The 15,890-nt window shown below is 38.1% G+C and overlaps 1 protein-coding gene across 7 annotated transcripts in view; it reads left to right on the top strand.

Annotated features, from left to right (window-relative positions):
• Positions 1-914: 914 nt before the first annotated feature.
• p120ctn (adherens junction protein p120) overlaps positions 915-15,890 on the top strand; it is a 273,656-nt gene continuing 258,680 nt past the window's right edge. For 6 of the 7 annotated variants that reach the window (XM_083117643.1, XM_083117639.1, XM_083117642.1 and 3 more), the window contains exon 1: positions 915-1,536. The gene's annotated coding sequence lies outside the window, so the exon portion shown is untranslated. The remainder of the gene's footprint in view (positions 1,537-15,890) is intronic. The other variant, XM_083117638.1, reaches the window with a different exon arrangement.

Below are 15,890 nucleotides of genomic sequence, written 5' to 3'. Positions count from 1 at the left end.
GTGCCTTACCTACTGCCGAGCTTTCGACTGGTCGACTTTCGTCTCGCCACTGAAGTTTGCGAGTTCGAGTATCAGCCTAGTTATGGGTGATCTTTGCGAGTGCCAATTTCATCAAATCGTCACTCATCCTCATCGCCGCGATTGGTGGCAGAAGGGCGACGCACAATAACAAAAATACAAATACGAAGGTCATCTAACGAAAGAATCAAACAAACAAGTTATATTTTATTTGGTTGAAATTGTAAGAAAATAAAATAAGTACAATCTAGTCGTAAACTCAAATGTTGCTTGCATTTTGTGCAAGGAATATGTTTTTTTTTTTTCGGCCTACTGAATTATTGTACTAAGGAATTAGTGTCTCGTACTGCTAGTTTCTGTTTCCTGTTACTGTACTTTTTCTTTTTACCCTAAGGTAAGTTGTTTGAAATGTTATTTTTACTGACAAAGAAGGAAATAAGTGGGCTCTATTGTAAAAATAGTTCTATTTCACACTTCGAAAGAAATATGATGAGAATCTGAGAATCTTGCCTCTTCAATTATATCCAACAGGCAAAGTCTTAACTACTTTTTACTTTTCAATCTGTCTTCTTTTAATTCCAGTTCGCACACTTGAAGAGCAGGAAGAAGGTCACACGCACCAGCTGGCCACATTATTTTCCTTGCTACATTGCTTTTCGAAAAATGACCATTGAGGAAAATTCTACTGTAGCTAGGAACAAAGTTTTGGCACTTACACAAAGTTCACAATGACTAAATAGGTTCCCTCGTACTACCAACAAGCACAATTTATTACTCATCCCTGTCAGCAATACCTTTTCCACGGCCCTCTCTCGGCTCGCTACGACCAGCAATTGTGAGGTACCCGTTGCGAGGCTAGCTTACTGCTCATGCTCTGTAGCGAAGTGATTACAGATGGAAGCTTCCCACTATGCACTGCGGCTGAGAGTAGTATAACGCCCGTGTTGACAGGGATTCGGCGAGCTAGTGTGTAGGGTATGTGTATTTTTTTTAGTGGCTCTATCATGAGAATAACTTACGTCTATGGAAGGGAAGTGTAAAGAGTATACATCGTATGTGTGTAAGATAAGGCAACGTTAAATATGTGCGTAGAAATGTCATCGAAGTTATGTTAAATCCTACACGTAAGGTGGCAGAAGATCGTAACAGTTCGGTGATTTCAAATAGTTATTGTAGCTTATTTGAAGGTCGTGAATTACAAAAACCCTGTAATGTACAGGACGGAAGTGTGTGAAAAATGCATTATATGATCGAACAAAAGTGAAAAGGAAGATCCAGTGAGGTTATAGATAAGGATATGGAATGAAAGTGTGTGGTGTAGAATAGCTATAACCAGTTACGGACTTTCGAAAACAACCTATAATCAAAACGTCTGGTCTAGCTTGTGAGTGCTTGTAGTGTAGTGCCTCAGAAAAAGGAAAACAACTAGTGCAAAAACAAGAAAAAAAAATACCTTTCCATTTGTTGCGTTACCGGATAATTTGGAAATATAGGATTTTTTACGAACCATGATGCAAGGTAGGTAATGAAACGTCAGTTTTTTTCCTTTTTTCACACGTAACATTAACGGCTTGTTTCATTTTGAAATATTAGTCGTTCGCAGGGTCTTCCGTTATATTAGGAAAGCGCTTATTTTAAATTAATAGTAAGATCCAATATAATTGGGACGTGTGTTGAGACGTTGCCTCTAATAGTTTACTGGTATTGGACACCTGCCGGGTCACGTGCACTTACTTTGATTTCGTAGTGTGTGGATTTGATTTTGACGTAAGTGCTGTTGTGATTCCAGAAAGCAACACGTCCCATATATGGTATCAGATTCAGATATATGGTATTACCTTATGAATGCTATCTTAATGAATCAGCACTCTCGGAGATTAATTTTAATTTATTCGTGTAGTTAATTGTGATTAATTCACAAGTTTTTTTGAAAAACATAAACGAGATAGACTGCATACTCTCACATAATGTGTATAAGAATAAACAAAAAGTACCTTTAAATTCCTTTATAGGATTTTTTACTTAAACGCTGGTGTTACCTGTTTTATATAGATTTTTAAAGCATTAGTTTCTATCCGTTGTTAGTTAATAGACTGCTGGTTGTATATTAATAAAACATGCCAACTAAATCCCTTACTTTATACGTTTTCTGATAATTGGCAAAATGATTGCTAAATCAAACACAAGGTCGTTTATTCCCTCTAGGTTACTCACAGTCCTACCATGCAATGCTGAGATGCTTCTTTCAGTTATAGGAGACAATAATATCTAATATTAATCGAACAATCCAAAGCCCTATTGACGTTACCTTTTCCCTGCGTTGTTTCTGATCCCCGCAAATATGTTTGGACACGTGGTCATCAGGCACGATAATAGAGAGAGATAAGAACTTCCGCCAGCTTTGACGGTGAAACAAGTCAGCTGTTTCACATACATAATTAGTTTGTATATTGTATGTTGATGTTTTGGTTTCCCGAACTTAACGTGACTGTAATACTTCGTATGTAGCGGGATAGAAGTAGGGGGAGGGGCTACATTGGCTTGGCAACAGTAGCGCAAGACCCCAATTAGAATGGAAAAATTTCAAATTAGTCCCCATCCTTCCCATCCATTTCTTCTTATGATTTAACTTGCCTGTGATGTTTGACATTAGAGAGCATTACATGCACTCCATATCATGTATTGTTCGAATGAATTAACAAATGAGATTATGAACCACGGAAATTGTAACCCATTTATGCCCTTTTGTTTGTTATATCCATGTTGATGTTTCTGGGAATTTTTACGGGAATCCTCTGCGTACAATGAAAGTATTGTCATTGTATGCTATAGGCAAATCGAAAATGTTCTGTTGAAGTTTGTTTAATGAAGGGTTGGTGCTTTTTCTTAATTTTCACTCTCTGTACACACAAAAATCTTAAATCGGTTAGTTTTGGAAAGCACATCTTGCTGTAGTTACTTTTTTTTTTACAAGGTATCTAGAAATGTTATCAACGCAACAGATTTTGCCGTGTTTTACGAGCTGCATTCACCACCCTTCTTAGCTGTATTTCATAGGGGATGTTCGTTACAGGAAGTTCCGTTTTGTTAGGGGTAGATAGCTAAAAGAGAGACACCCACTGCAGCTTCCTCAAGCCGCGTTATTTTTTCGGGTTGGTCCAACTGAACCATTGACGATATCACGACTAAGAACTGACTAGAATGTTTCATTGTACGGTTACTCTACTAGCAATGGCGTAACGTGGTATTGATCGTGAATCATTCTGCTTCATTGGGAAGCCGATTGGAAATATATTCCGCTTGTAAATGTGAGCCTTCTGAGCCGCTATGTAGACATTGTGAACGGTAAGCTCTCCCTTGTGCATTGCACTATGACACAAAGGCACACAGGAGGTGTGGAAGTATGGCTCCACACGTTCTCGATCTCCGCTAGAGTAGGGGTAGTGTCACCAACTCCACGTTCCGGCGGAATTGTGATTTATATATTGAAATATTTAAAGAGAACGTAAGTACAAGGTCAATTACAACAAGGGAGTATTCTGTTTGTGAATTATATAATAATAATAAAGATATTTGGAAGAGTGGTGTCATCCTTGATTTGTACTTGGACAGACAGACCTACGTGTAAAACTTCGTTAACGTCCTAAGGTGAGGGTCACCTAATCGACAGCGATATTCGTTGAAAATATTTTCCTTTGTCTTTGTAAAAAATTAATGTACTTAATTGTCTATTTTTCGTGCGAATTGATATTATTATATTGTGTGTAATTATTTCGCTCCAAGGGATAGTGCACATACAGTACATATAGCAAAGGCTCCACTTCTATTTATATGCATCTAAAGGGGTCTCTGAGAGACCACTTTATGTGCCCCCCCCCCCCTTTACCACACACTGATGTTTTATGCCGAGCTCCGAGGCGGAGTAGGTAGCACAGCGCGCTACGACGCCAGGGGCCCCGGGTTCGAATTCCGGGCTGAGCATGGGTGTTCTTTGTGAGTGTCCCTTAATCAATTTCATCATATCACTTATCCTCATCGTCGGGATTAGCCGAATGTATGCAGAAAAGCGACTCTAAATAACAAAAATACTTTTGCGCGCCTTAAAAATTCAATTAAATTAGGTTAATTAAAGGAATACCAGTAGCGATAAGACAAAGTTTGCCGTTCAATAATTTATTTGTGCACGGCATCACCTTAAATCTCGAAACACACAAGGAGAGAGAACTTTTTAAAAGAGCAGTTATTTAATGTGCTTGGGGAGGTGTCTACTTAAAATAATACCAAGGAAATAATGGTTGAATAACCCGAAAGTTCCGAGATTTCCGCATGTTTTGCACAAAAAATCCACACAAATTCTGGGACGTTGCTCCGACGTGTTTCTACCCCCCCCCCCCCTCCGTTTCTTCATCTTGTCATCTTCCCTGTTATTCGTTTTGAGTTGGGTTTTTATGCACAGATAGGCTAATCGGGACTGGACCTACAATTAAAGTGGGATTCTCACCACTGTGTAATGCCTGGATCCCTTGATTAAAAGGCGACGACATTGATCTATCCTGTCGTGGTTAACTTAAATTCAGAAGTGAACGACGTTTAGAAAATCTAAGGAGATGATGTGAATAGTAAACAGCATTGCCAGCTCATTGAAAATGTTCTACAATAACATCCGGGAGAGTTAAGAAATATCAGGCCATGTACTGCAAACCAGAAGTGCGAAGGTTAATTTAGTGCCAAAATTACAAGGGCACCATGAAAAATTTATGGATTATCGTGGCGTGTGTACACATATATTACTGGAAAGATATTGTCTCTTTCCGTGATACAATGGAAAAGGGCACAGGGCCGCAAGCACAGTTGCGTGAATTATAAACGGGAGGTGTTGAACACACCCATGGTCTATTTTTAGGCGTGTCTTGAACGGGATGGAGGAGAAGGGGCTGAAATTTTAGGCGGATTCAACTCGTTTGTTTCACCCACACAGTGATACTTTTATTCCTATTTTATGTCAAGCCATAACATTTTATTCATGAATTGCTTTGCGGTTAGTCCTAGAAAACACTGTTTTACATTTCTATTCGGGAGTGTGGTTTCCTTCTTATTTTGCGCCCCCCCCAAATGTTCAGCTCAATTCGAACAGAGAAGAAAATCTAGAGCAAACGTATAGCTGCAAATTAAATTAAATATAGGCTTAACACATCGTTCATTTTACATTACACTAGAATCAACCATTATTTTTATAGGATAATGGCCATGCACGTGTCATAGGGCAATTGAAGCCTACGTAGTTTCTTATATATGTAAAACTTAACATAAATTGGGTAAATTATTCTTATTTTCCCATTTATTGGAAGTTAACGGATAAGAATAGACGACGTATTAGAATCGCTGTCGCCTTGTAATCAGTGGGTTCCGGGTTTGATCCCTGTTGGAGTCCCATTACACAATGGTTTGGATCTCACCTTCAACTGCATGTCCTACCCTTATTAACCTGTCGGAGCATAAAATGAATGAAAACAAAACAAACTTCGAAAAAATAGGCAACGAGAAATGAATCATACCCTACCCCGGATTTGAACCAAAAACCTGTGGACGAAGTCGGCTTGGAATCAATTTTTAATGCAGTAGTTCGCAATTTGTTGGAAAACAAAAACTGTTGAAGATTTTAAACTGACAACCACAGGGCGTATACTGTTAAATTCTAGTCCAACATTGATTCAATAAAATCTATCGTCTCGAAGTTGAGAGCAAATAAGAATCTTACGAACTGAGCTTAGTAGAGAGAAAAGGAACAAAAATGAATGAATGCAAATTGCCGATTGTCAGAGCACTTTTGTCGCGCGTACTTGTTGAAGGAGAAATCTCAGTACTGAAGTCGTAATTCGTGCTCTAGTCTGATTAAAAACAATAGGCACTTGGCACTTCCACATGCGCTTTACGAGAGTAATTATGATTGTGATAACTTGAACGCAAATGCTGTTCCGTTTCTGCACACCGTTTGAGTAGTTGGTAGATTATACTCGTAAAACGAAGAACGTCTAGTTGGCAGCATCAGACAACACATATTAAGATAATGAGGGTTTCTGCACTTTTCTCAATATTAGGAGTATGTAGGCGGACCTGGTTTTTCATAATATATGGAAGTATTATATTAATACATTGACAAACTAATCACATGTAGATGTTTTAATTGCTATACTCTTCTGATTAGCTTTTTCACAAGTACACAAACAGTGAGCGTTTTAGAACATATGATCTCTACCTTTATTCCCCCCTGAATAGCTTTTTTCAAGCCCAGAATATGCAAAGGTCTGAGGTCCCGGTTTCGAATCCCGGCCTGTGTATGGGTGTTCTCTGCGAGTATCCTTTCATCTTATCAGATCCTCATCGTCGCAAAAATAGTGGCAGAAATAATAACGTTAAATAACAAAAATCAAATCAAATATTGTGTGGAATTTGTATAATCAACATGTTCCCTAATAATGTGGATATAATCCTAATGGCATTGACGTCCATAAAAATCCTTCAAATAATCTTCATATCAAATGCGTTCATAATATTTCTTGCCCGTTCTTGTGGCTTAAGTGTATGTGAACATAATTTTAGAAGTTAGGAACTGGAGGAGGGCTTTAGACATATGAATGGGAGTGCTACATTATGGAGGCCAGGGTTCCATATGTTTGAGATTGTAGTTAGATTTAAGTAATTATTTATGCTTCAGGACTAGGCTTATTTGCAGATATTTAGTATTCTCGCTTTTTCACTTCAAATGAATAAGATGGGAAAAAATTTTCATGTGGAAATCCGTGCTTCTACAATGTTGCAGTGTGTGTAATAATGTTGATACGCCTTTGTATGACAAATAGTATTGAAATCTGTGTATGGTAGTTTGCAAAGAAAATGTCACTGTCCCCCAAACATACTACAGCGCTTTTGACATCTCTAGGTTAATCACTAAACTAAGTATTGGCGATGGACTGAATGATGAGGGTAAGCACACACAGAAACTCTATGCTACTTAATTCGAAATTAGAACACGGAACCTCTGTTCTTAGTACATTACGCCTGGATCTTGTGGTTCTGTTATTGAAAATTGCAGTAATTATAATGTTTGTTACAATTGATAAATCTTGCCACATTCACTGAGGATTATTACAACTACGCCGATGTATTATAAGTTGTGTCTACTAACTGAGACAACAATCACATACTGATAGTATACATTTGTTGTTGAATTGTGGACGTGCTAGGAAGGAAGTATCTCAAAAATAGCCCGCGCTATACTCTGAAGTACAGAGGTTTTTGTAGTTTGTTCGTCGTTTATAGAGACTATCAGGACTGGGCCTACTGATCCATCGAAACCGATGATATTCAGCCCCACCGGGAATCGAACCCGAGAACCCTTGATTACTAGGAGACATGGGTAACCTACACGTTATGGAGGAGGCCAATAGTTCATTCATAAACCATGTTAACTGTAGAAGATTATTAGATGAAAGTGGTTGTATTTCTACAATTGATGAAAGATTTAAGCATTTTCTACATCATATAGTCAAATCGCGAAGGGCTGTTCGGAGACTGTCTTGGTAATAAGTTCCAGTCGATAAGGAAGAAATTCCACATTTTCGTGGCTTTCTAGTGCCATTAAACTAATGCTTAGTAAATACTTAAAACGTCAAAGTTCGCCTCAAAAACTGCGAAATGCAATGATAAAGATTTGCATGGATACGGGGCATTTATGAACCAGGCTTACACGATGTGACTTCTTTCAGGAAATCTGAAACAGAAATCCTGGAACACGAATGACGCCAGAGATCGATTATCATGCCTACTGGTTGGCGGTGAGCGTACGGTCACACCGAGCCACGTCAGTCATTGCGCCTTCAGAGAAAGGTAAGGGCCAGCGAGAGGTTACAACCGAGTTCACTGACCTCATTTTGCTTGGAGTATTTTGGAACGCTTACTAGAGTGGGTTAATGAGTAGCAAAAGGCTATGCTAAAGTCTTAATAGCGCATTTGGTGCTAGCTGCTACAAGAATTCGCCGATGTGAATAGAAAGGTGTCAATGTAATACTGAAAATAAACTAGGAAGGGATATTTGAACGTTTTTACCTCGAGTTTTCGATGCACATTTCTGCTTTATCACTTAGAAATAAATATAGCGCGTTTTGTTGAAACGATACTCGGACCACATTTTTTTTTGGTAACTTGAATAAACAATCTAGAGTCCACTTCGGAATTGCGAGTGGCATGCGCTACAGTAGAATGAGTGGTAATGATTATGTGAATTGATTTCTTACCCGAGATTCGAACGTCTTGTTTTGCAGTCTGGTAGTCAGGTGATGTCTCACATAAAACTTCAGTTTTCATAATTTGCAAAAGAAACTTATAAAACCACTTATTCTTCAGATTAAGTAGTAGGACCTTCCCCCGTGGCGTAGTGGTAACGTCGTCGCCTTGGGTCGCGGGTTCGATACCAGGTGGAGGCACATAGTGGTTCGGATCCCACTTTAAACTGTAGGTCCACTCCCAATTAACCTATCTGTACATAAAGTGGACTTAAAAACAAACTCAAATTAAGTAGTAATTTTCAAAACTAGTCCCGTTACGTTATTCTGCAAGTATTCTAATTACCTCAAATTTATTTATCTTATCAACACTCGCAAATAAGCTTTTTGCTATTTTTCTAAAATCAAATTAAAAATGTAATGTTTTTAGGACTGGGCATGGGTGTTCTTTGTGAGTGAGTGTCCCTTCGTCAGTTTCATCATATCATCACTCATCTTCGCCATAAGCCAAAAGTGGCAGAAAAGCAAGGTAAAGTAAATCAAATCAACAAACCAATCAAAATCAAGCTAAAAGATACCTCGTCATCAAGGATTTCCAGCCTCGAGTCCTGGTGGAGTTCGAATTCCACTTCTAAACTGTGGACGCAGTCCCGATTAGTCTATCTCGACATGAACATAAAGCCAACAAACAACTCATTGACAACATGTGTCAATTCAGCATTGCAGTGATAGTGCCTATTTTCGTAACACGTAATTTATAAGTTAAATTATATTATAAATTGTATTCACACATGATTTGTTATCTTCTACCAAATATTTATTTTCTCTCTGCCAGAAAAATGCAGTGACTTATTTTAATTATCTTCATCCCTCTGGTCTTATTACCTGAATCCATACATTATTGGAATGGAAGGAATTGTAAGAAATGATAATAATGTTTGTTGTCTTTTACTCTGTCCACAACGCAAGTCTGTTCATTTGTGATATTGTATTTTCGTCTATTTAATTTCGCTTCTCGACCTCTGTAATCAAGCGCAACGAAGATAGATGATGATGATAATTAGATGAAGGACCATACAGTGGGTCAGAAGCTTGAAATGAACTCTTGATTAACAAACCAACATTAATTTAACATTGGCTAATTGCCTGAAGAGAATAAATGCTCAAATACTCCTTATTTCTGCACCACTAGTTCATAATCACATTTTCCCCCGAAACTGTTAAATAAGGTACCAAAAGTGTGAGTTTACCGGAAGTGGTTAAAATACTAAACAGGGGCGTTGCCACCAAATAAGTGAAGGCAACTAGGCTCTTTCCCCGTGAAATTGTGGAAGTCTATCCATGTAGTCAATACGTGTTATAAACATTACAACGGTTTGAAACCAGAGCCACACTGAACAGACCGCGCCTTATATTTCATCCCGCTACGACGCCAGAGGTCTCGGTTCGAATCCAGGGTGTTCTTTGCGAGCGCCCCTTCATCGCTTTCATCATATCACTCATTATCATCGTCACGATTACTCAAAAAGTGGAAGAAAAGCGACGCTCAATAACAAAAATCAACTTATTTAATCTATACTTGTGCCTACCCCAAATATTGTTTCCATGCCACTTCGCTGAGGTCTAGGTACTAGACAAAGCCTACCGGTATTTAGAGACTTGTGCTTAAGGAAATTTCAATTTTTAACTTAATCCGTTTATGCTTTGCGCAAGATCAAGGAAGCAGCGTTTGGCTTGAGCTGCGCCTATGAAGTGGCACTTTGAATTGCATCTCAGGTGATTTCCTTTTATACACCAAAGTGGTTTGAAGAGAGAGGCAATAGCTGCGCAGCACCCCTCGCCTCCATCCGTCAAGTAGTCATAGAAACGAGTAGATTCTTAGTCGAGCTTTCAGTCCAGGACTTCAACGTTTGTGGTGAGCGCCGTCGTGGCGCGCCGAGTTACAAATCGATATTGTCAGCCATCCCTTTAATGTTCGGCCTCTCGTAGCATTAAGAGGAGAAAAGGCATTTCCGCTTAGGTTGTGCGTTCACAGCACGAGAGTCGTAGCTTATTGCGGCGGCTTTCGTGACCGACTCCCGTATTGGAAATTATTGAGGCCGTTCCGTACTCCTAACCTTTACGCCTGAGGATTTCTGGTAACGAATCAATGTGTGTAAATAACAGTGTGCAATTCGCAGAGAGAGCAATTCAATGTGCGATGGGAGAAGTTAAATATCAATTTCGTCGGTTAATGATCTATCGAGGCATGCTGCTTCCCACGTCTCTTGCTCTGTAATCAATGAGGACCCGGGTTCGATTACTGGCGTGGCGTTACGCTGTCCTGACCAGGTAAGGAGGACCAGTTCCAAGGTTCTCTCTCCGGCGTATCGGAACTTTCCTTGAAATGATGAAAATGTTTGGCGCGATCTCACCGCAGTGTAACAGGTTACTGAGGTTGTTTATTGGGTTCTTTCAAGTAGGAACATAGTAAATGCAGTTATGGTTCCGAGCTTGCATTTATGTCCGGATATTATTATAATAATTATATCAGGAAGACTTTGTTGGGCAGGCCATGTGGCACGAATGGGAGAGGAGAGAAGAGTGTACAGGATTCTTGTCGGGAAACCTGATGGTAAGATACCAGTAGGAAGGCCAAGACGAAGATTGAGGGATAACGTTGAGATGGACCTAAAGGAAGTCAGCAAGGATGAAAAAGAATGGATTGATCTTGCCCAGGATAGGGACAGATTGAAGGCTTTTTGCAGCCATAAACCATCGGGTTTGAGAAGGTTAGAGAGTTAGTTAGTTTGTTTGGTGCCGCATTAGGACCTATATTCTGGGCTAAGTTCGAGTTTTGGCAAATCTTGCTGTAAGTGTGTGTATTTTTGTGTATACTTAAGAGTAATTCCACTGTCACTGCCATTCTAGATTGACAGGTAATTAATATGTTAAGGAGCAGCACATTTGTTGTAACAATCTGACACACGGATCCTCTTAATGGCCTACAGCAAAAATCGTAGGTCAGCCCCACCTAATTTTATAATAGACCCAAGGGATTGCTACGACTTGTTTCTTTCCGATGGAAGAATCAAGACATTAATTTATGGAATGAGATAATGCTGTTACAATCTTCAATCCTTTTGAGTGCGTTGGGAACGTTTCGTTTATGCAGTCATTGTATTCATAATATTCATTATTTGCATTTAACACAGCTTCTGCCATTATTTTCCCTCTTTTATTCATTCAGTCGTCAAATTTGAAGTGTGGGGTTGAAGGGGCATCAGCAACATCAGAATGGTTCTTTTACCACATAAATGAAAGACTAAAGTCACAGACATTACGTAACACACTGCAGTACTTCTCTTTATTACTCTTCATATACCTGGAAAGCACTTTATACGAAAGTAAGAGTTTGTCGCGGTGCTAGTAGCACAATTTGCATGAAGGAGGATTATCAATTTACCGTATCGTTTATTATACCGTAAATAATTACAAGCAGGGCTTCCTTCTTTGTTACCATAATATTTACTAATGTTACTGATTTGGCAGCATATGTGTTGCTTGTTAATTTTCACGAGAATCTTATTTTCTGTAATTGTACACAGAACTTCCCAGGTTGTTTACATGTTATTAGTATTTACTTGACGCAGAGGAACCAAGTGGGTCGTACTAGATGGAAGCTTCACAGTTTGATCAGATTCAAGTTGTTTATTTAAAATAGCAAATCCTTTAAAACCAAAGCATGCTTTCTGGTCCCTTACGCTGACAGAGGAACGTAAAACAAGTGGTTCGTGAAAATACAAAAACAAGCAGATCAAATTGCCCACCTCAGTGGCAGAGTGGTCAGTGTAACGCGCTTCGCTTTCCTCAGATATTCACTCAGTGGTCTAATTTGAAGTGTGTGATTGAAGGATCATCAGCAGAGTCAGAATGATTCTTTTGCCACGCCCACAACACACGATAGTACTTTTCTTTATTACTCTTTATACTCTTGCTCTTTCAAACTCTGGTCAGGCATGGATGTATCATTGTGCTTGTCCCATCATCCATTTCATCAGTTCATTATTCATGTTCATCGTCGCAATAACCGAAATAGCAGCAAAGCGATGCCAAAAAACCAATGTATATTCACGTCTTCATACCTGTTGAAACCTACATTATAAATTGAATAGTTTTCCTTATTAAAATCTTTTAGAGTGTAATGTAAACGTTAAAAAATATGTACATAGACGTCGCGAATGATTGCTTGTGGAACTGAAGTCTCATTTCTGTCAAATTCAGTTTAAGCTAAAGTTTTTCTTGCAATAAATATCAATGTGAATTGAACAATTGTCGCTTCATACCCAACGAAACAACTTTAGATTCGATTATGATATTTTTTATTTCTGGTTGGGATTAACTGTGTTTTGCAGTCCGGATTAGTATAAGTATACCTATATATAAACGTAAACAAACTTTGTCGCACTTTTTTTTGTAACTACTGTTCGTAGCATGTTTTCGTTTTGTATTTTTTCTCAATTAGCATTTTTCACTACTTATACGAGCAGCAACTACATTAACTATATCTTGCCAAACAGTATTTTTTGTCGAATGTCACAGTATACTGGCTTCACGTTCTTTGTTACAATGCCCTAATGAAAAATTGAATTAATGTATATTTTTGTTTACTATACGTATTAATTTCATAATCTCCAAAAATGTTTTTTTGGAATAAAATACATACGTGATTTCTCTTATTCGCCTGTTTTTTCCTCTTATTTCTGCGTGATTTTGTATAGATTCAGATGCGTGGGGATTCTCGCAAACTTGATTGAGAAGTAGGACAAAAAATCGATCTGGTCAACCGTGTATGTGATTCACGTGTGGTATGTGTAATACAATCGGAAGTGAAAGTAAATTTCAATTTAAACAGGGCAGCATATACCGTGCTATCTTGCCATTTGCGATCATGTATATTCCAATTAAGCAAGCATAGATATGCTAGGGCATTTGCATTTGGTAGTCAACTTCGAAATCGAGAGAGCTAACTCTATAACGGTGGGCATCTCTGTGAGTAACATTCATCCTGGTTGGTCTTGTCGTGATTTATGTTTGTGACTATGTGCGTTACTGACAGTGTATGCAATAAAATGTAGGAAAGTTCTTCAACCCTGCAAAACTCATCCACGTTCGATTGATTTGGTATATTTTGCTTCGCTTTTCTGCCACTTTTTGCTAATCGCGAAGATGAGGATGACTGATGATATGATTAAATTGATGAAGGGACACCCGCAAGATCATGCCCAGGCGCTATGCAACCACTACACCACGGAGGTCGGCTCATCCGCGTTCGAATGCCATGAGGTATATTAATTCCGTCCTTACCACCATGGAACTTTCTCAATTGCAAAAGATGAACACCAAAACTGTGTTTCCTTCTCAAACGATGTTGGTAATGCTTGTTTACATTCTCAATATATTTTCTGCTTTGAAAAAAAGAAACATCCGTGGTCCTCGTTAAAGATATCATCCTAGCATTCGCTCAGAAAGACAGGAAAGAGCAAGATTTTGAATTTCCAACCTTCCTTCACCAGAAAACCATTGATTTCATTTGGTTTATTCATTTCTGGAACAAATTTCTTCGAGCAGGTCCTTATTAGCACCCCCTCCACCAAGTGCTTAAAAACTACTGTCAGACATTATACATTTCAGATAAAGTGTATGAGTTCTTGAAATGTTCATCTGATCACTGAATTTATTTGCTGCACTTTATTACTGCAGTGGCTAACATTCACTCCACAATTAGAAATATACAACTGGCTAGACGCCCAGAAGTTACAAACCTGCTTCCGAATGAACGTGTCATTTTTTTTAGCTAATTCTAAAGTAACCTTTTTTGATGACAGTGACGTGCCCCATGACAATTCTTACTTTCAGTTCGAACGTTTAGTTTACAACGGACGTCATGTATTTATTGTTCTGAAGTTTTAAGTTGTCCACTGCCTATTTGAATCATTACAAATTAATAACACAGGAATATTCAATGAGATCATTTGAAGGGAAGCTTAGACCATAATGTAATGGAGCTTCTTGCTTTCACATTCACTGCATGAGAGAGAGATGGGCGAGGATAAACCAAACTAGTTCCAAGAGTAATTCAGCAATGCATGTGTCAAAGTAGTGCAGTGTGCTGTAACAGATCTACATAAGGGTAGATAACATGTTGTTTTATGCAATTTTGGTTTGCTCAGGTTCACGTGATTCGTTGATCATCTGTAGTAATTAGCAATAATTGATTATATAAGAGCAATATTTGGTTACATAAAAAAAGTATTATTTCCACTTGTGTATTATTAATGCTCTGTTGTTGGCGAGTTAGCTACAACAAGCAGCATTCGGATCATTTGCTTCTAGTTAACATTCTTAAAAAGTTACATGGTGTAATTCAGATGTGTGTTTCCTGAATCCAATATTAGCTTTAATATCGCCGACATAACCAGAGTTTATTTTTGTGCACTTATTATTTTAGTTTTGGAAGGTTTGGTACGTTTTTGCAGCTTACTTTTTAATATTAATTAAAATACCCAGCAGTCTATTATCTATTTGTATTAGCTATCTGTCATTCTTTCCGGATTAAAGAAAGAACGCAACAACTTCTAGTTTATGCAAGTTGTTACCTAAGTAAAAGTACTTGATTAAGACATGCATTCGGATACAAGTTGAGATACTCATCTCATCATAATGTAATTAGTTTTATTTGTGTTGCTAACATGACAATAGGCAACTTCAGATCGTCTGATCAAGTGTGCATCAGGTAAGTCCAATTCAATTGAATACACATATTTATTTGCCTGTTTTTTTTCCTTATATTCTAAGAATGCGCATGCTCAGTTATGTACTGAAATATTTTTATGTTGTATACAATGTGGTGGTGGAAATGCATGATGTATTCATGTATGTCCTTTTCAGTCGTGTATTGATGATTAGTTGTGAATGATAAATTGAATTACTTGTATCAAGTCCACCAAGATGATGATCAAGAAGATTTCCGAGTTGATACTTTCCAAGGTGTAGATCATATAATAGCGAGAATAATGTGGAATGGTTTAAAATGAAACTTATCCATATTTTTAAATCGGCAAGGAAAGCTTTTATTTTTCATATTACACGATCGCATTCTTCAAATAGCAAAGTTGCTCAAGGCATTCTTCAGTGTGAATGAAGGAGGTAATTTTTACCAATAAAATTTTAATTAAGATCGTCAGTAGGGCAGAAAGAATCCATAGAAACAATGTCACATATCTTCAACTCATTCTTGGAAGCAATACTCTTTTGAATAGATCATATGTAGGTAAACTGTTGGGATTATTATTTTTTCTTTTGTTTTCTGCCTGTTTACACCACCTTATAATTGTTTCCAAAAATGCAGTGCCGTAATGACTTGTATGTGGTACGACACTGACACAAATTATTCATGGCAAGGTGGGACAGGAATAGGTCATGGAATTTTACTGCATAGTCTTTCAAATATCACAGTTTGCACGCGTTTTATGGAAAGAGGGTCTCGAACATAATCTTATCTATGCTTTGTCTAACAAAACATAACCATAATGATTTCGTTTTCCTACA

This window comes from Lepisma saccharinum, chromosome 2 (assembly GCF_977018435.1).
Source record: "Lepisma saccharinum chromosome 2, izLepSacc3.1, whole genome shotgun sequence".
Lineage (NCBI taxonomy): Eukaryota > Metazoa > Arthropoda > Insecta > Zygentoma > Lepismatidae > Lepisma > Lepisma saccharinum.
This window is presented reverse-complemented; position numbering and strand designations above follow the sequence as displayed.